The sequence below is a fragment of the Mesoplodon bidens genome, assembly GCF_964165515.1.
Source record: "Mesoplodon bidens genome assembly, chromosome: 16".
NCBI lineage: Eukaryota > Metazoa > Chordata > Mammalia > Artiodactyla > Ziphiidae > Mesoplodon > Mesoplodon bidens.
In genome coordinates, this window is record NC_138173.1 from 46601402 (window position 1) to 46625145 (window position 23744).

The window sequence follows — 23744 nt, forward strand, 5'->3', positions numbered from 1 at the left end:
GTACACCAAAATGTTTTTCTTTATTTGAATTTTGAAGGAAGGTCAAGGTAGTATTACAATAGTAAAATATAAATTTTGCAGTTTACAAAGCATTTTTACATACAAGTTTTAACTGACTAACGTGGCACATAGTAATATAAAACTGCATCTCATCGGTGACTTTTGCATTGGGAGGGCATTCCAAAACATCTTTTATTCAGATGTTGTCATGTCTGCTTCATGATAATTTTCAGTTGTTACTGAGTAATTTGTTAGGAACAAATATTCACCTGGCAATTTGAAAAGAGGGATAAAATTGGGCACAAGAAAAGGAGAAAGTTGAAGACCTTTTACAGTTTTCAGGCTATGTCTAAAAACATTCATTTTTAGGGCTTCCTGGTGGCGCAGTGGTTGAGAGTCTGCCTGCCGATGCAGGGGACTTGGGTTCTTGGGTTCGTGCCCCGGTCTGGGAAGATCCCATATGCCGCGGAGCAGCTGGGCCCTGGGCCCTGGCTGCTGGGCCTCCACGTCCGGAGCCTGTGCTCCGCTACGGGACAGGCCACAACAGTGAGAGGCCCACGTACTGCAAAAAAAAAATAAATAAAAACATTCATTTTTAAATAACCAAAACACTGATTCTACTTATGATAAAAACAGCATATATCTAATACTAGCTATGATAGATGTTAATTAAATATTTCCATTAATAGTTTGTTTGATTTACCAGCTTTAACATAGCCAGGAGAATATTAGTTTATAAAAATGCCAACCTCCTACCCATAATAGGAAGTACAAAAGCCCTCGAACAAATGAAAATTGCTGCTGACATTATTATTTACCAAGTATTAGTTAATGTTAATTAACTAACTTTCTTTAGATTGTGTTATATATTTAAAAATTTGATATTCATTTTGGTAGTAGTCATTGGATCCTCTGTGCCTTTATTCAATCATAAAGGAAAATGCTCCTTCAATTTTAAATATTAAAGTAAAAAAGTGAACTTTCCAATTTGTTTTCATGTTGGTATATAGAAAAACATTGGATTATCATGTAACATTAAGAGAATTAAATTAGCATGGAGATTAGCTGGGCTAACCTTAACTCAGAACCTAATTACCTAAAGTTATCGTGGTGTATTTCTCCTGGATGGGTAGTAAAAATTATATAACAGTGTAGTTAGTATTGTAGGATCATAACTTACAACAACAGAGTATACAGTATTACAGGACTGCAGTAAGGTAGAACTAGAGGGGATCTTCATTTTCTAGTTTGAATCATGCATCTTACAGAGAAGGGAAAGTAGAGGCCCCTTAGATGGATATTTTTGTCATTTATACATGGGTATAAATGGATTCAATCTGAGTGGTTCTTTACAACATACAGTTGAAATAGATAATTGTGGCTTGAAGAAATTTTCAGTATTAAATAAGCTTAAATAAGTACTAAAAATGCTAGCTTGCGATAACACAAGACACTAAAGTGGGTCTTTTCCTGCTGCTTTGGAATTAGAGACTGAACCTAATGTTGAACAAAAAAGCATTAAATACTCCATCATTAAACAACAGTCCCGCCAGTTAATTGGGACCCAATACTTCTCTCAGGGTTTTCCAATATTAGATAAACTGGCAGCTACCTTGAGCCATCACCCCCAGGGGAATCTTCACTTTGCATAATAAGAAAGAGACCAGGAAGAGGGAAGTAGGAAGAAAGCAACTCAAATAATGAATCTGGAGCCTAGTTGGGGAGTGCAGTGACCTTCTCCTCCCCTTTCTACCACTTTGGGAAGGAATATACTATCCCTCTCTACCAAAAACCAAGTGAAGGGAATCTCTGAGTTACTTGTAGCGATTAGAGGTTCTAATCAGGAAGGGGATAGATAGCATTCTATTCTCTGGTTAGCTAAGTACTTAGGTAGTTGAGTTATTGATCTATCTAACCTGTGCTTATTTCAACAGAGGAAAAGGGAATTGGAAAGGGAGTGGGAGTAGGGGTCATGGTCAGAGAACAGCCTGTATTTCCAAGTGAGGTAGAAGGGAATGTATAAGAGTATTATTCATGATGGGCAAGGTTATGTAGCAGTAACAAGCAACTCTAAAATATCAATGCTTAACACAGAAAAATGTTTACTTCTTGGTCTTGTGTAGTATGGTATAGTGTGGTACTCTGAATAAGGGTGACTTTCCAGAGGAATTTCTTCACATGTGGTTCAGCCATACCAACTCCGTCATCTTGCAGCTGTACTATCTAGTATCTGGGCAGAAGGAGAGACATTGGAGAATTGGGCATGGGCTTTTTTTTTTTTTTTTTTAACCACCTCAGCCCAGAAATGATACACTTTCCGTCAAAGCTCATTGGACGGGATCAATCACTTGGCCTCTCCCATTGGGAAAGGGAGATAAGTACAGTCATCTGTGTGCTCAGAAGGGGAGGATACTTTGCTATCACAGAACTCTAGTAGTATCTACGACAGTGAATTTCCTGTAGGTCAGATCAACATCATTGAAGGTGGCTATATTGAGCTATTCTAGATGTCATTATGGCATGAGAAAGGTAGATTCAACAGAACATAGTTGATTGCACTGATTGGAGAAAAATAATAACATTTTCATATTTATTCCCTGGCAAGCTGAGACAACTCACTAAACTGCACACATAAAGGAATGGAGTGTCTTAAGAGTACAGGTTCTGGAGTAAAACAAACTGGGCTCAAATTCAGGCTCTGTCACTCCCTCATTGTTTTCTTTTACTTAATCTCTCTGAGCTTTACTTTCCTTATCTGCACAAAGGGTATTATAATAGAACTTTCTTCATAGGTTGTTTGGTAGAAGTAAATGAGATGGTATAGTGAATTGCTATGCGTAGTATTTAGCAGATAAGTATTCAATAAATGTTAATGGCCATCGTTGTTAGGCCATTGGGAGCTTAAGGAAAGGGTAAACTAGGGGTAGAGTAAAAGATGTGAGAAAATATGTTTCACAAATTTAAAAAAATTCAACATTTCTTTTAGGTTCAAGTAAAGATAGAAAATTTGCTTTTTATACTATGTAATCTCTGCATTCTCAGTGAGCAGAAACTTCCAAAAACAATGCCTTTCATCACTGAGTACTTACTGTATGCTAAGCATTGTGTTAAGCACTGAATATATATTATCTCATTTAACTTTTTTAAAAGAGCTAGGTTTAAAACTGACTCTGCCTAAGCAATGAAATGTGATTGTAGTATATAGTTCCCTTGTGGAATAAGACAGAAAAAAATCTAATGAAACATATAACATCCCATGCATCATTATTAATTAGGCATATAGGTTAAACATTTAACTGCAAGTGCTTATTTTTTTAAATCAAATCCATTAGTTTTTAGTTTTCATCTTATTTGTTAGTTTTGCCAGCTATTCAATTGGCTTTAAGAGTGACAGTTTCCCTGATACCATGTATCTTTCATGTGTGAGGGGTGTTCACATACAGCATAGTGTTTAAGGCAGAAGCCCTAGAGCCTGAAGAGCTAGTGTTGTCCACTAACCAAAGACAACCAGGAACAGATCTCTAGTCAAAGTAAAGTTGAGTGTCTTACTATTCGCTGCATCAAGGAAGACCACACACCTTGTGAAATTGTGGGGTATCTTTGCCAGAAGGGGTCAATGGAAGCTTGTTACAGGATTTGGGTTTGTATTAGGTGGTTTGCGAGAGCATTCAAAGAAATGGGGATCTATGTTGAATTGGATGCTTGTTAGAAAACAGGGGCAGTTTGCATATCTTAATTTTTATTTAGGAGGTGGGAGGAACAGAACAGTGCTAGCACTACTACTGGAGAAGAAGCAGTAGTCACTTTGCAGCTAAGGGAGGGGAATGTTTGCTCATTTTGATTGCACAGTGTCTTTGGTTTTATCTCTGTTCAGATCTGATTGTGGAGTGGTATTGCTTTTGCCTTGTTCCATAATAGTCACAGAAAGCTCTTGTCTGATGGTGATATTCTATGAAATTGTTTACATTTACTGGGGGCATACAAGCCTAACCAATAGCAACTAGGCCGGCTACAAGCTGATGGCTGTAAGGGCAACTTTTTCTTTTACTAGTTTCAAATTCTTCCTGTACCATTTTCCAGCTGTGTGATTTTAGGCAAGGTAAATTGCTGTGTGCTCCGTTTACACATCAGAAAAATGGGGATGATGTTAATGGTACCTTCTTCACAGGATTATCTTGAAAGTGGATACATATAAAATTACCTGGTACACAGTCAGTGCTCAGTTTGGCTAAACAACCACCACTACCACATAATGATAAAATCAATAATTTGAATGATTATAAAATATAATCTACCAAATAGACAAAAATGCTCATGTTGGCTAGTTAGAATATCTTCTCTTCTGTTCAGTGATGGAGGAACACTGCCAGATTCTTACTGTGCAATGTCATTTATGAAATACATTTATTCATTGGACAATCAAATATGTATTTTTCTTACAAACTTTTTCCTTTTCTTCTGCTCTAAGTCTTATTTATTCAGTCCCTCAAGAAATAAAATTCATAGACAGCTTTTGTTTCTTTTTTCTTACCTCCTGCATCAAATCTGTCAAAAACTTTCACAGATTTAGCCTCTTAAATATGTTTTGTTTCATTCCTCCTTCCACTGCCTTAGCTAAGGACCTCATAATTTCTTACCAGAATCATTGGAATAATCCAGTTGATCTCCCTGCCATTAGACTTGCTTCTGTCCCTTGGTTTAACCAGATTATTGCTTGAGTTAACTTGCTAATACAAAACATCTGATGACCTCCCCTTTGCCTACAGGATAAAAGCCTCAAAATGCTTAGCATGGTACACGAGCCTTCTAAATCTTCACCCAGCTTTCATTTCTGGCCTCTTGTGCCACTCCTGAGTTTGTTTCTGGTTTTCTGTTTCTACTTAACTTTTTTCTGTATTTTACTTTTTGTGCCATTTAAAAATTTTTGTGCCAAGAATTACACATAAATAACTCCAATAAATAAAACCATGTAAAGGGATTTTGCATAATGTAAAAATCTAGAATAATGAAAAAATGAGAACAGTTCTTTAGTGTGGGTATCTCAAGATGTAGATTCGGTTGTATAATGTAGTGCCATCTAGTGGTAACTACTTTCAGTTTTCTCTGTATAACTCAGGGGAACTTTAAATGCTCTTTGACACCCTCTTTCCCTGTCAGCTGTCATTACACTGACCACTGGATCTTTGGACATCATGCTTACTAAGATTTTTTTAAGCTCTAATATATTTCTTTTTCTTTTCTTTTTTTCTTTTCTTTTTTTTTTGCGGTACGCGGGCCTCTCACTGTTGTGGCCTCTCCCGTTGCGGAGCATAGGCTCCGGACGCGCAGGCTCAGCAGCCATGGCTCATGGGCCCAGCCGCTCCGCGGTATGTGGGATCTTCCCGGACCGGGGCAGAAACCCGTGTCCCCTGCATCGGCAGGCGGACTCTCAACCACTGCGCCACCAGGGAAGCCCTCTAATATGTTTTGATTTTATAAATATACTTAAACTCTGTCACAACGTGCAATTCAAACAAAAGAGTGTAGTATTGGGAGTGGAATGCCATATTCAAAGAATTTTCAGGTATCATTAAATTAAAACCTGAGCAGTTTGTTTTCCTATTTTTAGTTCTTTTGGAAAGTCAAATTAACTCTATAGTTATCAATGACTGAGAAAGAATTCTTTTATTCTCCCTTCTCTTCCTTTCTCAAACAGTGACTGAACTGCTGAATGTCAGGCTCTCTATTATATATTCTTTTCACTAATGAAGGCTCAGATGAATAGTGGTAGCTCTTTGGCTAACCATTGCACTTTTTTCTAGGTTCTTGTTTAGCTGAGCAGTGGAGTATAACTAGTGGTGTGCTGGTAAATATTTGACAATCAGCTTTCCAAAGGGAAAAATAAAAACCCCGGTTTGTAGCATTTGCCGATTTTCGTGATGTAAATATTGCCAGCATGCCTGATTTTAAGCTGCCATTGTGACTTCACTGAACACAGAGTTGGGAGGAAATGTTTACAATGGGCTCTTGGCTCCAGTGCACCACTGGATAAGGAATTAAAATCTGCACTATACTATTCTGCCTCTGTCATTTGAAATCACTCTCCCCTTGGCTTATATTCATTAGATAACCTACACCTATTTTCTGTTCCTAGACCTTTTCACCTATGGTAGCCTCTTATTTACTTGTTTATTTTCTACTGAAATAGAGCCAGGTAGTGACTCCAGATGCCTTACACTTCTTCCTAGAGACAAGTCTCTCTCTGGCCTCAGTTAGCATTGTGTTTAGCTATACGTAACACAAATATCATAACTACAATGCTTAAGTAAAGGAGGAGTTTATGTTTTTCTCATGTAAAAACAAGACTGGAGACAGACTGCTCAAGGAAATCAACAGAGACCTATACTCTGTTTTTTTCTTTTCTTTCTTTTTCCCTGCTACCCACAGTGTGTGGCTTTCAAACTTATGATTAAAAGAGGGCTGAGTTATAGGAAGTAGGACAACATTCCAGTCATAAAGGAGGAAGGGCAAAGTATGAAAGGTATATGCCAGTTGGGTCTATCTCTTACTTAGAAATAATTAGCTTTGTAGTAGCTGTACTTAGTAAACGTCTATCTAAATATTATTTGCCTGAAGTATGTCACATAACCACCCCTAGCCACAAGAGTGCCCGGAAAATAGTTTTTTTAGACTAAGCACACTGTTGATCTGAATAAGATTATGATTCTATTTGTAAGAAAGAAAAGACACAACCAACTGTGTCTGCCACATTCTCTTTTGCCTTTTGTCCTGGTTCTCCCCTATGAACTTTATAAAGCTAATTCCCTACTATTGTCTCATCAACTAACAGTTTAAGCAAAGTGTATTTGGAACTCTAAATTATGAAGTCCTATGTTCAGTAGAGCTGCTTTAACTTAACACAATTCTAGACTTAAATGTTCCAGGGTTTTAGTAGATAGGATACCCTCCTTCCTTATTCCTATGGTTCCTTCTACATGGAGAATGCTGCTCTAGAATACTACTCCTGGCTTCCCTCCACTTGCTATTCTACTTTGCCCTTGGGGATAAGGAATTGATTGAGTGTAAGTAGCACTTTGTTTCTTTCCTGCTTCTCTTGGGAACAAGCTGCTCACAGCATGCATTCTCTTCTGTTCCTGCCTTGAGTTTTATAGGGACAGGCTATAAAATAAATGGTCTTAGGGGCTTCCCTGGTGGCGCAGTGGTTGAGAGTCTGCCTGCCGATGCAGGGGACATGGGTTCCCTTGGTGGCGCAGTGGTTGAGAGTCTGCCTGCCGATGCAGGGGACACGGGTTCGTGTCCCGGTCCGGGAAGATCCGGCTGGGCCCGTGAGCCATGGCCGCTGGGCCTGCGTGACCTGAGCCTGTGCTCCGCAACGGGAGAGGCCACAACAGTGACAGGCCACAACAGTGAGAGGCCCGCGTACCACAAAATATAAATAAATAGTCTTAGACCAGGTTGTCTGAGCATGAATAGGTGTGCTCCTACGATTCCGAGGCTTGGTATTAGGAAACTCACTTTTACATAGATATAGGTCAATTTTCCAATTTCAGTTTTATCAGTAATAAAAGTAATATTTCATTTGCTGTCTCCTACCTCTTTTCTGTATTTCTGAATTAGCTTAGAAGTTGGGTGGGGGATAGTTCAATGTGACTTACTTAAAAAAAGCAGCTTGGGGCTTCCCTGGTGGCTTAGTGGTTGAGAGTCCGCCTGCCGATGCAGGGGACATGGGTTCGTGTCCCGGTCCGGGAAGATCCCACATGCCACGGAGTGGCTAGGCCCGTGAGTCATGGCTGCTGAGCCTGCGCATCCGGAGCCTGTGCTCCGCAATGGGAGAGGCCACAACAGTGACAGGCCCGCATACCGCAAAAAAAAAAAAAAAAAAAAAAGCAGCTTGTTGCCGTTGCTTGAGACTTGTTGGGGTGTGATTTGTTTTTATTGCTTTCTGGGCTTAAGTAGAATCAGTCTACTATCATAATTACCAAATGAAATGTAATATTAAACCTACCAGAAGCAGGTCCAGATTTGTGGGCCCTGAAGCTAACCAAATTTGTGTGACCCTCTTGAAGAAAAGAAATCAAACTCATAAATTCAAAATTAAGTACAAAAGTGAATATGTATTTAGAAAGGGAAAATAAATCACAGAAATCACAAATTTGGAAGCCTGGCAAATACCACACACATCATAAAATCCAGAAAAAATAACACAATATTTTAAATAATTGCCTGACATATTCTTTAATCATGGAAGTTTGTAATTTTTGACTGCCTTCATCCAATTCCCGATTCCCCATTCCCCACCACAAATCTGATCTCTTTTTCCTCTGAGTTTGTTTGTTTTTGAAGTATAGTTGGCCTACAACTCTGTGTTAGTTCTTTCTTTCCATTTTTAATTTTCACTAAGTGGATACTGACTCCATTTTGGGAAGACTCCCCCAACTCATGACCCAAAATTGACTTCAGTAGCTCTGAGAGTTATATGACTTCTCAATCATAAAACAGGAAATCTGTGTCACCGCTGACAGGCAAATGTCCTTAAGAATCATTGTGATTGGGCCAGCTTAGGTGGGATGATAAAATACATGATTTATCTGGAGGAATTTGTATTACAAAACATGTCTGCATTCGAAAGGAAGTCCTAACTCCAGTGTCTAATCTGGTGACTCATCATCCTCATGGGTTTATCCCTCTTTTAATGTGGTGTTTAAAAGAGGACATCACATGTTTCAAATATTATAAAACAACAGAAAAACACTTGAAATTTAACAGCCTCTTTTCACAAAGCTCAGCCCTACCAGTGGCTTCCATTGCATTCTGTTTCATCTCCTCTGGGGCCTAGCTCCAGCAAGCATCATACTTTTTTTTCCCCTGGCTGTAATACATCATTGACATAGGGAATTTGTAGAAGAGTGTGGGGGACAAGCTGATAAGAAGCTAAGAGAGCGTTATTGAAGGGAAAATTACTTCAAGAAAAGAGCAGAATTATTAAAAAGAGGATGTTTTATGGAAGTTTGCTCTATTGGGTGCAATACTATCTTCTTCACCTCCTCAGTAAACCTTCCTTAAAATTTCCGTCATGTTTTAATATTAAACCCATGTAGATATGTGTGTTTTGGGTAGACTTTCTGAGACTGGGAATGGAGTGAAAAGAATGCTGCCCCAGGATAAAATTATATACTACTTTCAACCACTTTTGAAGACAATCTGCTAAAGATTCCATTTGATGGTCTTTTACTGGTCTTAAAGAATTAAGGAATCAAGAGTATCTATTTCCAGAGAATATACTGCATATGTAAACAGTAGTGCTGATTGATGCATAATTTGAAGCAATGCAATATTTGATAACCATAACTAAGGAACTCCAACATACCATGCTAGAATGCCGATGTTAGGTGCTGTTTTCTCTGTTTGAGAAAGAACATTCTGTTAACTGGAAGATAAATCTGGTTTCTTTAATAAATCTAATTGAGTCAGATCTGAATGTGCAGATCATTTAGAAATATTTTTTGTCAGTTCCTTCAGCTTTGTATCAAGATATATAACATGCTATGTGAGTATTTATTGGTACATTAAAAATACAGGAATAATTCACAAAAAATTCGATTTCCACAAATGCTGGTATAATGAAGTTTCCCACATTTAAGTACAATATATTATTATTTTGTTTATTTGTTTTTGTTTTGTCATGGCAGTTACTCCAAACAGTACAGTATTGATTTGGTTATCTTATCATGAATTCTCTTCCAGGAAAAATCTTGTTCAGAAAATGCTTTCTATGTACCTGCCACATTCTAAAATAAGTTGATTGTGTGGTATTCTCATGCAGATTAGTGGCAGGCTAATTGACAGAACTAGCTCTGTTTTCAAATATTTTTTCTTTCTGCTATCAAGAAGCAGCTTTTCTTTAACTCCTCACCTCTCCCTATCTCAGCAATGCAGTTTTCTCCACATTTCTGAAAAAGTCACTTGAATTTTTAAATCACTCTTAAAAATCAACAAAATTGGACAAAAAGATTCAATAGCTGGGAAAGTGAAGAGGTCAGTATTCTCAAAACTCATGCATCAAAGGCACATCTTTTGCTTGTTCACCTGAGAGTACTATTTTGAGTAATTTGTCAGTATATTTTTCAAGGTAAAATGCAAAAAAGAAAACAAATATTGTGAGTTTTGACTAATCCTATTAAGTTTATATTGTAGATAGGTTGGGAAATTGGGTGGATGACATTTATTTTCATCATAGTGCAAAAAATACCTTGCTTGGGTAGCTTTATTTACTTATTCAATAAATATTTATCAAGTACCTACTGTATGCCATGTATTTGGGATAAAGTGACCAAAACAGTGATCCCTGCCTGTAAAACTTACACATGAAGAAGCAGACAGAAAATATGACAAATAAAAATATATATCATAGAGAGGGCAGACAGCAGAAGCAAGAAGAACTACAATCCTGCAGTTCCAATTTTGTGGAACAAAAACCACACTCACAGAAAGATAGACAAGATGAAAAGGCAGAGTGCTATGTACTAGGTGAAAGAACAGGATAAAACCCCAGAAAAACAACTAAATGAAGTGGAGATAGGCAACTTTCCAGAAAAAGAATTCAGAATAATGATAGTGAAGATGATACAGGACCTCAGGAAAAGAATGGAGGCAATGATCTAGAAGATGCAAGAATGGACATATATACACTACCAAACGTAAAATAGATAGCTAGTGGGAAGCAGCTGCATAGTACAGGGAGATCAGTTTGGTGGTTTGTGACCACCTAGAGGGGTGGGATAGGGAGGGTGGAAGGGAGGGAGACGCAAGAGGGAAGAGATATGGGAACATATGTATATGTATAACTGATTCACTTTGTTATAAAGCAGAAACTAACACACCATTGTAAAGCAATTATACTCCAGTAAAGATGTTTTAAAAAAAAAAGTTTAGGGATGTTAAGTCACAGACATTCCTTTTTAGAGGGAGAACATGGCCTTAGATCTGAACTTATGAGTTGGTGTTCACTATACCGCCAGCCTCCAAAGGATTATAATTATCACATGAGAAAATAGACAATTAAAAAATATATATACAGCTTTTAAGCATAAAATTGAAACAGAGTGGGTATTTTCATTAAAATGTCTACAAATGATTTCTGCTAGAATTGAGTTACCTGTATAGTTCATGCTGTAATACTACAGAATAATTGAAGCATTACTATTATAATACCATTCATTCCATATAGAATGAGTGCTGACTGAATGCCAAGTCCTATACAAGGTGCTGGGTGCACAGTGGTGATCAGTATCTGTATTTCAGTGGTAATCTCTGTACTTAGGTTTCAGTGGTTCTAAGCACTAAACATTGATCGTTTACTAGGATACTCACTATAGTGTAAAATGGCAGGCTGAAAACCCAGACCCAGAGCGGAGAGAACAACAACAAAAAAGATGCAAGAAATATTTAACAAAGACCTAGAAGAATTAAAGAACAAACAAACAGAGATGAACAATACAGTAACTGAAATGAAAAATACACTTGAAGGAATCAATAGCAGAATAACTGAGGCAGAAGAACGGATAAGTGACCTGGAAGACAGAATGGTGGAATTCACTGCTGCAGAACAGAATAAGGAAAAAAGAATGAAAAGAAATGTAGACAGCCTAGGAGACCTCTGGGAAAATATTAAACGCAACAACATTCGCATTATAGGGGCCCCAGAAGGAGAAGAGAGAGAGAAAGGACCTGAGAAAATATTTGAAGAGATTATAGTCATAAACTTCCCTAAAATGGGAAAAGGAAATAGCCACCCAGGTCCAGGAAGTGCAGAGAGTCCCAGGAAGGATAAACCCAAGGAGAAACACACCGAGATACAGTAATCAAATCGACAAAACTTAAAGACAAAGAAAAATTATTAAAATCAATAATAACGTACAAGGGAACTCCCATAAGGTTAACAGCTGATTTCTCAGAAACTCTATAAGCCAGAAGTGAGTGGCATGATATATTTAAAGTGATGAAAGGGAAGAACCTACAACCAAGATTACCTGGCAAGGATCTCATTCGTATTTGATGGAGAAATCAAAAGCTTTACAGACAACCAAAAGCCAAGAGAATTCAACACCACCAAACCAGCTCTACAACAAATGCTAAAGGAACTTCTCTAAGTGGGAAACACAAGAGAATAAAAGGATCTACAAAACCAAACCCAAACAATTAAGAAAATGGTAATAAGAACATATATATCAATAATTACCTTAAACGTGAATGGATTAAATGTTCCAAACAAAAGACACAGGCTCGCTGAATGGATACAAAAACAAGACCCATCTATATGCTGTCTATAAGAGACCCACTTCAGACCTAGGGACACATACAGACTGAAAGTGAGGGGATAGAAAAAGATATTCCATGCAAATGGAAATCAAAAGAAAGCTGGAGTAGCAATACTTATATCAGATAAAATAGACTTTAAAATAAAGAATGTTACAAGAGACAAGGAAGGACACTATATAATGATCAAGGGATCAATCCAAGAAGAAGATATAACAATTATAAATATATATGCAACCTACATAGGAGCACCTCAATATATAAGGCAACTGCTAACAGCTATAAAAGAGGAAATCGACAGTAACACAATAATAGTGGGGGACTTTAACACCTCACTTACACCAATGGACAGATCATCCAAACAGAAACTTAATAAGGAAACACAAGCTTTAAATAACACAATAGATCAGATAGATTTAATTGATATTTATAGGACATTTCATCCAAAAACATCAGATTACACTTTCTTCTCAAGTGCACATGGAACATTCTCCAGGATAGATCACATCTTGGGTCACAAATCAAGCCTCAGTAAATTTAAGAAAATTGAAATCATATCAAGCATCTTTTCTGACCACAAGGCTATGAGATTAGAAATCAATTATGGGAAAAAAAGTAAAAAACACAAACACATGGAGGCTAAACAATACATTACTAAATACCCAAGAGATCACTGAAGAAATAAAAAAAATACCTAGAGACAAATTACATTGAAAACACGACGATCCAAAACCTATGGGATGCAGCAAAAGCAGTTCTAAGAGGGAAGTTTATATCAATACAAGCCTACCTCAAGAAACAAGAAAAATCTCAAATAAACAATCTAATCTTACACCTAAAGGAACTAGAGAAAGAAGAACAAACAAAACCCAAAGTTAGCAGAAGAAATCATAAAGATCAGAGCAGAAATAAATAGGAACAAAGAAAACAATAGCAAAGATCAATAAAACTAAAAGCTGGTTCTTTGAGAAGATTAACAAAATTGATAAACCATTAGCCACACTCATCAAGAAAAAGAGGGAGGGGACTCAAATTGATAAAATTAGAAATGAAAAAGGAGAAGTTACAACAAACACTGCAGAAATATAAAGCATCCTAAGAGACTACTACAAGCAACTGTATGCCAATAAAATGGACAACCTGGAAGAAATGGACAAATTCTTAGAAAGGTATAACCTTACAAGACTGAACCAGGAAGAAAGAGAAAATATGAACAGACCAATCACAAGTAATGAAATTGAAACTGTGATTAAATATCTTCCAACAAACAAAAGTCCAGGACCAGCTGGCTTCACAGATAAATTCTTTCAAACATTTAGAGAAGAGCTAACACCCATCCTTCTCAAACTCTTCCAACCAATTGCAGAGGAAGGAACACTCTCAAACTCATTCTATGAGGCCACCATCACCCTGATACCAAAACCAGACAAAGATACTACAAGAAAAGAAAATTACAGACCAGTATCACTGATGAATATAGATGCAAAAATCCTCAATAAACTACTAGCACACAGAATCCAAGAACACATTAAAAGGATCATACACCATGATCAAATGGGATTTATCCCAGGTATGCAAGTATTCTTCAGTATATGCAAATCAATCAAGGTGATACACCATATTAACAAATTGAAGAAGAAAAACCATATGATCATCTCAATAGATTCAGAAAAAGCTTTTGACAAAATTCAACAGCCATTTATGATAAAAACTCTCCAGAAAGTGGGATGGAGGGAACCTACCTCAACATAAGAAAGGCCATATATGACAAAACCACAGCAAACATCATTCTCAATGTTCTAAAACTGAAAGCATTTCCTCTAAGGTCAGGAAAAGGACAAGGATGTCCACTCTTGCCACTATTATTCAACATAGTTTTGGAAGTCCAAGCCACAGCAATCAGAGAAAAAAAAGAAAAAGAAGGAATACAAATTAGAAAAGAAGAAGTAAAACTCACTGTTTGCAAATGACATGACGCTATACATAGAGAATCCTAAAGATGCCACCAGAAAACTACTAGAGCTAATCAATGAATTTGGTAAAGTTGCAGGATACAAAATTAATGCACAGAAATCTCTTGCATTCCTATACACTAATGATGAAAAATCTGAAAGGGAAATTAAGGATACAATCCCATTTACCATTGCAACAAAAAGAATTACCTAGGAATAAACCTACCTAGGGAGACGAAAGACCTGTACTCAGAAAACTATAATACACTGATGAAAGAAATTAAGATGAGAGACATACCATGTTCTTGGATTGGAAGAATCACTATTGTGAAAATGACTATACTACCCAAAGCAATCTACAGATTCAATGCAATCCCTATCAAACTACCAATGGCATTTTTCACAGACCTGGAACAAAATCTTAAAATCTGTATGGAGACACAAAAGACCCCGAATAGCTAAAGCAGTCTTGAGGGAAAAAGTGGAGCTGGAGGAATCAGACTTCCTGACTTCAGACTATACTACAAAGCTACAGTAATCAACACAATATGGTAGTGGCACAAAAACAGAAATGTAGATCAATGGAACAGGATAGAAAGCCCAGAGATAAACCCACTCACCTATGGTCAACTTATCTATGACAAAGGAGGCAAGGATATACAATGGAGAAAAGACAGTCTCTTCAATAAGTGCTGCTGGGAAAACTGGACAGCTACATGTAAAAGAATGAAATTAGAACGCTCCCTAACACCATACACAAAAAGAAACTCAAAATGGATTAGAGATCTAAATGTAAGACTGGAGACTATAAAACTCTTAGAGGAAAGCATAGGGAGAACACTCTTTGATGTAAATCACAGCAAGATCTTTTTGATCCACCTCCTAGAGTAATAGAAATAAAAACAAAAATAAACAAATGGGACCTAATGAAACTTAAAAGCTTTTGCCAAGCAAAGGAAACTACAAACAAGACGAAAAGACAACCCTCAGAATGGGAGAAAATATTTGCAAATGAATCAATGGACAAAGGATTAATCTCCAAAATTTATAAGCAGCTCATGCAGCTCAATAGTAAAGAAACAAACAACCCAATCCAAAAATGGGTAGATGACCTAAATAGACATTTCTCCACAGAAGACATACAGGTGACCAAGAAGCACATGAAAAGCTGCTCAACATCACTAATTATTAGAGAAATGCAAATCAAGACTACAATGAGGTATCATGTCACACCAGTTAGAGTGGGCATCATCAGAAAATCTACAAACAACAAATGCTGGAGAGGGTGTGGAGAAAAGGGAACCCTTCTGCACTGTTGGTGGGAATGTAAACTGATACAGCCATTATGGAGAACAGTATGGAGATTCCTTAGAAAACTAAAAATAGAATTATCATATAACCCAGCAATCCCATTTCTGGTCATATACCCAGAGAAAACCATAATTCAAAAAATTACATTTACCCCAATGTTCATTGCAGCACTATTTACAATAGCCAGGTCATGGAAGCAACCTAAATGCCCATCAACAGACGAATGGATAAAGAAGATGTGGTACATATATACAGTGGAATATTACTCAGCCATAAAAAAGGAATGAAATTGAGTTATTTGTATTGAGGTGGATGGATCTAGAGACTGTCATACAGAGTGAAGTAAGTGAAAGAGAAAAACAAATATCGTATATTAATACATATATGTGGAACCTAGAAAAATGGAACAGATGAACCAGTTTGCAGGGCAGCAATAGAGACACAGATGTAGAGAACAAATATATGGACACCAAAGGGGAAAAGTGGTAGGGGTGTGGTGGTGGTGTGATGAATTGGGAGATTGGGATTGACATGTATACACTAAGATGTATAAAGTGGATAACTAATAAGAACCTGGTGTATAAAAATACAAGTAAAATAAAATTCAAAATTTCAAAAAAACCCAGGGAATAAAAAGTAGGATAAAAAATGTATCATAATTAGAAGGTGATAAATGTTATGAAAAAGATTAAAAAGTAAAACAGGTTAATGGGACTGGGATTTGGAGGGTGGCAGTGGAGGCAGAGATTGAAGTATTCAGTAGGGTGGCCAGGGTAGGCCTCCTTGAGACCACGTTTCACTTTGAGAAAGTGAGATATGAGGGAAGAATTGAAGAAGCTCTCTACTGACTAGCCGACTAGATATCTCTAGTTATATCTGTAGGAACAGCATTCCAGGCAGAGGGAGCTGCTAGAGCAATGGTCTTAAGTGAAAACATGCAGGGAAGCCAGCGTGGCTGGATCTGAGTGAGCAGCTGGGGAGGAGTACAGGGAGCAATGGGTGCCGGATCCTATAGGCCTTGTAAGCAAAATGGGGAGTTGCTGAAGTGTTTCAAGCATGTTAATGATATGGTCTGACGTACATTATTGCTGCTGTGTTGAGACCGATCTGAAGGGGGATAGAATAGAAGCAGGGAGGCCAGTTAGGAAGTTTTTCAATAATTCACACCAGAAATACTGGTTAAATCAGGCTTGTACTGGTGGAGTTGGTGAGAAGTGTTTGGGTTCTGGATACATTCTGAAGGTAGACCCAGCAGAATTTCCTCATGGATTGGATGAATAACTAGAAGGAAAGAATAATCATTAATTGAGACAGAAAATGCCACTTCTCCTTAAAACCACTTACCTGTATTTTCTATATTTTAAAACACTGTATGATTCTTTTTCTCAATAAGGAAATAAACCCTTAAGATGAAAATTAATTATATGCATGATTGATTTGCAGATAAACAGCATCTCTTTTTAAATTCGATATACACTTCAAGATATGTTTGTTTCATTTTACAGGAAAATATTTCTCTTCTCTGAATAACTATAATTGCAGGCCCTAACCAAAAATCTGCTGCCTCTTTGGAGCAAATAGAAATAGGAGGAGAGAATGGAACAAGTGTACGAAACCAATAATTGAAGTTCAGTAGAGGGGCAGTAATATTAAAAGAATATAAAGTTTTCAGTGGAAAATAGAACAAAATAACTCTTTCTAGGGCCTTTCTCTGATGATTATGGAAGTTTAGATAAACTTATTTATTCTTTTTTCCCTCTTTTATTTCTTCTATGTTGCTCATTGTACTTCTTTGTATTGATTCCAGTGAATCTTTATTGTAGGATTGTTTCTAAGGCTGCCATAGACTTCGATAGAGCACCTTAAAGAAGGGAAATAAAATTACTACAGGTTCAGATCACCTTCTAGTATAGAATGGTTCCTAGTCTTTGTGTCTCTTTTTGACATGGCAATTTTGGGAGGGATAGTGGGGAAAGGGGAGTGGCCCAATGTGTTACTATAAGGGAGCATCATTTGTGTACCATTTTCTAGAGATTTGCATGTACTAGGTCTTCATCTTTCAAATATAAGTTGAAAATATTGTCACAAATAAAATAAAATTAAGCTTGTATCTGATTCACAGAATCTTTTTGTTAATTTGTATTTCTGAAGTGGTCAATGGATACTAAAATTGTAATATTTTCATGGAAACTTTTTAAACCCCAAATTGGACCTTCATAAATTTGAATGCATAAGAAGTACTTATCTAGGGAATAACTGAACAACCAAAAAAAAAAGTAAAAGTAAAGAATTTGAAAAAGGACAAGATATCGGGTTGGCCAAAAAGTTCGTTTGGGTTTTTCCATACGATGTTATGAAAAACCCGAAGTTTTTGGCCAACCCAGTAACTCTCAAAGGGTGGGGGAGAAGAAATTGGAGACACAGAACAATCTGTGGAGAGTAAAGAGAAAGCAGCAGTGGTGCTAGAAACGATACGAATGACAGTCTGAGGTGGACAAATAAGAGGAGCTAGAAACGAGGTTAATGGGAGAGGAGAGGAAGGGCCACAGAGCGTGCATTACCGTTGGGAACACATTGCCAAGAGCTCACTGAAGGGGTAAAAGTGAATGGAAGGAAAATTAAAGAAGACAGTTTGCTATCATAGCATCACCTGTAATGTTGTTTCTGAAATCTTCTGGACTTACGAACTTGGAAGAATCAAAATACTATGTGGATTTTTTTTTTTTCAGTTTGAAATGAACTGTGGGGTCTAAGTGGTTGAATTTTATTATTGGTTAATATTTCTGTAAAAAATGAATTAACTTGCATTTCTAATTTTTATTGCATTTCTGTTTGAATAGTCTACAAGTCTGTATTAGGAATCTCAGAGGGTAAAAATGGCTTTATCTGTCCCTGTTCCCCATGCCCTGCCTCCCCCCGCCCACCCCTTGTGTCCAATGTCTCCAAGGTCTACATTTTAGGAGGGAATTCGGAGAGAATTCTGTAGATGAATACTGCATAAGTAGTTGAATGGTGCTACAACATATTCCTAAACCCTCATTTAAACTTGAAATTTGGGAGACCAAAACACAGCACACTACTTTCGCATCTCTCCCTACTCTTCAAACACTGACTTTTTCTCAGTTATATATAAGTTTATTTGGAATCACTTAAACATAATTCTCAGAAGTATAACATTAACATCTAGGTAATTGGCTTTTGGTAGAAAGGAATCCATGGTGTTATTTTTTTTTCTATTTTTTAGTTTTTTGAATGACTGAATAGAGCAAAAGTGAGCAAAGCTTGATTGAAACTCAGTGTCTAACCAAATTCTTAGCTTACGGAACACATTTTTGATTAAATTTTTACAGAAACTGCTACTTCCTGTTTCGTTACGCCTTTAGGGGAGCATTCTCTTTTTAGTAAAGATTAAGAAACTTCTTACTGAATAATTGAAAAGAAATGATAGAGTAGACCTGTAAAACCATCACCATCTTTTACTATCACTCTTCATTTTATAGTGAAAGCAGTGTGGTAGACATCAATAGCAAACACAACAAATCCTGTTATTTTAGAAATGCTGTAATTCATATAGGAGAATGTGGTTTACAATTTTTGAATCTGTCCGTTTTAAGTATAGTGCCCAGAAATGCCTTGGATGTAGGATGCATCTGGTGTTCAGTATTGTGAGGCTCTAATCAGCTAAGTACCATAATCCTTCTTACAGGGTACATTCTTACTTGACCTGAGCTATATACAGCCACATAGTAATGGCATTAAGGAATAACCTTTTTCTTAACAGTCCCATCACTAGAGGATTTTATGACTCCATCCGTGAATGAGTTTTGTTTTATGTGTAACTTTTTTGGTAATTGAGTTTTGAAATAAAATGACTGTGAGCAAGTAGAGACTTTCAAATCATCTGATTAAGGATGGCTCCTATGATTTTGCTAGAGCTAGAAGGATTAAATGAAAGCATTGCCCGGCATAGTGCCGATGTATTTTTGTCAACATGATGCTTCATGCTCGACAGATGTGCATTGGTTGAGCGAAAGGTAAAAATATAAAAATGTGTTGAATACTGTGAAATGTAAAAAAAGATTGTTTTTATTATGTTTTATGATGAATATAAATTGTTTGATTTGTAAAAATTCCTTTTTGTAGGAATTATAGGAATAGAACATACATATTTTATGTTTTACAGGATTGTATGCTTCTGTTAAATCCTTGATTTAATGTGTCTTAATAGCTTCAAATTTCAGAATTTGATTGCAATATTATGTTTAAACTGTATGGCTAGCATTGTGTAATTGAATTAATGAAGTCTTTCAATTTATTTAGCAACATCATGCCTTATTAAGCTTTTAAAAAGTTGGAGGTTTTTTCAAATTATTGACTCTTCAAATGTCATCTCTATTCTTTTATATATAAAATGACAATTATTTAATAATCTCTACTAATTAAACATTATGAGTAAGAGATTTTCATATAGGTAATGCTTAATTGTAATAACATAGATTTGAATTTACAGAAATTCTTAATCTTCCAATTCTTCACTCTTCTCTCAATGTCATTATGATTCTTAAAAATTGCATAAGTCTTAAGAGTTAAAAGTATATGAATATTAAAACTTAAGTTTCCATGTAACCTTTCGCTGTCCTTGTAAATGTTTTCAAATGTTTACTGGATTATATTTTCAGAAACTTGATGATTATTTTATAGTATATATGGTCAGAATTCTAGGTAGTATAATAATACAAACCACATAGGATGTTAAAGGTTGTAAATATTAAAATAGAAACTAATATTAAAAACATCATGAATTAGTATACAGTATATAAATTGAGACTGCCTTTGGGAAATTGTCAAAAGTGGCTTTAATTGGGAAAGAATCTTTTTATTTGGAGTTTCTCTATCAGTCAATATGATTTTTACACATGGAATTTTAAAGAGACTAATTGGTAGAGTTTCTTGCTCAACCTATTATGCCTAATCAGACATTTATAATGGAGTGGGTGTGAATATACAGCTAGAATATTTAGAAATAGATTGAATAATTAGTCCAGATGACAAAAAATGTATAAGCAGTGAACAAGAAATGCTACTGATTAAAGTAGGTTTAGGGGCTTCCCTGGTGGGGCAGTGGTTAAGAATCTGCTTGCCAACGCAGGGGACACGGGTTCAAGCCCTGGTCGGGGAAGATCCCACATGCCACAGAGCCACTAAGCCCGTGCGCCACAACTACTGAGCCTGCGCTCTAGAGCCAGCGAACCACAACTACTGGAGCCTGTGCTCTGCAAGAAGAGAAGCCACCGCAGTGAGAAGCCCGCTCACTGCAACTAAAGAAAGCCCGCGGACAGCCACGAAGACCCAATGCAGCCAGAAGTAAAAAAAAAAAAAAAAAAAAAAAAAAAAAAATATATATATATATATATATATATATATATATATATATATATATATATTTAGGACATTTCTTTTTTTTTTTTTTTTTTTTTTTTGTGGTACCCGGGCCTCTCACTGTTGTGGCCTCTCCCGTTGCGGAGCACAGGGTCCAGATGCGCAGGCTCAGTGGCCATGGCTCACGGACCCAGCTGCTCTGCGGCATGTGGGATCCTCCCGGACCGGGGCAAGAACCCGTTTCCCCTGTATCGGCAGGCGGACCCTCAACCACTGCGCCACCAGGGAAGCCCCTAGGACATTTCTTTATGTGATTTTTCTATAAGCTAGTTCCAGTTAAGACCACTATAATATGGTGAAAGAGAAAATAATTGTAGCAACCTAGGTTTTAATAAAGAGAAGTAAGATGAACAGATATTAGGTAAATACAAAGTGAATATAATACTGATACTGTTATATATTAGAACTAGAGATTGATTGATGAATAGGAGTGAAAATTAAGGCACTACATAATGTCACAAATACATTTTATTCTAAAAAAGTCATAATTCTGGATTCTGCCTTTTAATTTCTAAGGGTCTTTGAAGGATTAAGTGAAATATAACATCTTAGATGAATTGCTATGTTCTTCTGAATTAAAATTTATGGGTTAAATACTGTTAAATGCTTTATGATCAGAGAAGTGTACAGATTATCTTTATATTCTTTTTCCTATTAAATGTTTTCCATTTGATAATAATAAATGCTGGGGCCTGCTTATAAAGGCCAGTAGGGAAAATAAAGGTTAGAGATATAGTACTTACATTTTCATGGATTTTCTTCAATTTCTGAAACAATGTAGTGCCTAAGATATATAGCAATTTTAAGTTTAAGAAAGTATATATGAAATAATTAATGATATGACTGGTAAAAATTGTTTTGATGAGTATTTGAATATTTTGGAATAACTGATAGCAGAGTCATCATTGTTTGGTAAGAGTATTCTTAGAATAAAATCTTGCCTTGCTTCTAACATGACCTTAATAAATATACTATCAGGTATTCTACCTAAAAGCATAGAGTTAAGTAACAGTGACAATAGTCATCCCAATTTCAGAAATTATGTTAAGGAACAGTGACAATAGTCATCCCAATTTCGGAAATCATGACCAGTGATCTATTTTTACTTAAATCCAGTACAAATCAGCATCTACAGTCTGATTCACATGCTTCAGGCAAATTATATAATCTCTAGAACAAAGTGATTGCTGGATTTAATATTGGATTCAGTTTTCCTAAGGTATGATCTTTAAAAAGCACTTAAATAGCTTGTTAAGGTCTAATTAATAATAGAATTTCTTTTAGAATTGAACTGTATAATGAATAAATATTTTTATTTATCAAGACAATGGAATATATATTTCCTGTGTTATAAAGGTTCACTATATTCACTTTTACCCTACTTTCAAAAATTTATGTTAATTCCTCAGGGATGAAATGTTGCTTTTTTTCTCCCCATTTCTGTCCATACCCAGCATGATGTTAAATGTATTACTAGAAATCCCTAATTTACAAAGAGATTTTTTTTCTAAATGTTTAGCTCTAAAGGGATTGACACTCAAAATACATTTTTGCCAAAGAAGTCATTTTATAAACAATAGTCTGAAGTTCAACAAAAGCCAAATTAACATACAATAGAGCTAAATTACACTACTAATAAAAGTAGTTTCTTCATTGCACTTAAGGCCCTATTACTGCCATGGGAGTAGTAGGGGAAAGAGAAGATCTAGACTATTTTAGCACATCAGTGGGTTTGAATACAGAAGAAGAGAGCAAGCCATGAAAAGTAGAGATAATCTAAGGGAGAATTAATCAATCGGTTCTTTAATTCAGAAGATTGAGCACCTACTATCTGCCATCCTCCTTAGACCCGGGTTGCCTGTTCTCTTGAAACTTAACATTTGAGGAGTATTATAGACATTTCTGGATAGAAATGGGTAAGATTACCTAGGGAAGAAGTGCAGTGAGGAAGAAGGCCATCATTAAGTTGACTGTCCTTCAAAATATCCAATTTTTCCCTGAACATTTTCTGAAATTTTTTACTTCACTTTCTTGTATGGGTTTAAGTTCCACATTTTAGAGATTAATTTGTATTAACAATCTTAGGCATGTAAGTATTTTTGATAATATTGTAAAACCAGTGTCCATTCATTCTGATTTGGTCTGCTTGTTTTTCTTTTGACTTTCAACTGAGATAAAATATAATGAAGTATTTACCAAATATGGTAAATTACAGTTTACTCATTTGGGAGCATGAAATCTTTTGAAAGGGAGGAGCATGTGAAAAAGGCTTATGGACTGCTTTTAGATGGGTTCTAGAGATGAACTACCCTGGAAAATCCTAGATTCAATAAAATAACAATTAAGAATTCAGTAAATTTATATTTTATAAAACAGCTTTGAGTAAAATAATAATAAGGGAAAGAAAAGAAAAGAATAGCAACTTAATGAGAATACCCAAAACATCTCCAGCAAAGCTGTATGTTTTACATAAATGGGCTACATATCATGTAACTATGCTCTTCAGGTCTCAGTTCAAATGTACTTTTTTAGAAAGAATTTCCTTATTGAAAGTAGCTTCACTCAGTCACTTTTTGTAATTTTACCCTGTTTCAGTTTTCTTCTATAGGACTTATTACTGTATGAAATTACCTTAATTTGTTTATATGCTTACTGTCTGTCTTCCCTACTAGAAAGAACTTCTTGAGGGCTGAGACCTTATGTGTCTTTTCTCTGTTGCATTTCCAG

General features: G+C 36.2%; 1 protein-coding gene across 7 annotated transcripts in view; it reads left to right on the top strand.

Annotated features, from left to right (window-relative positions):
* RIMS2 (regulating synaptic membrane exocytosis 2) overlaps positions 1 to 23744 on the top strand; it is a 568944-nt gene that overhangs the window by 237610 nt on the left and 307590 nt on the right. The window lies entirely within an intron of this gene.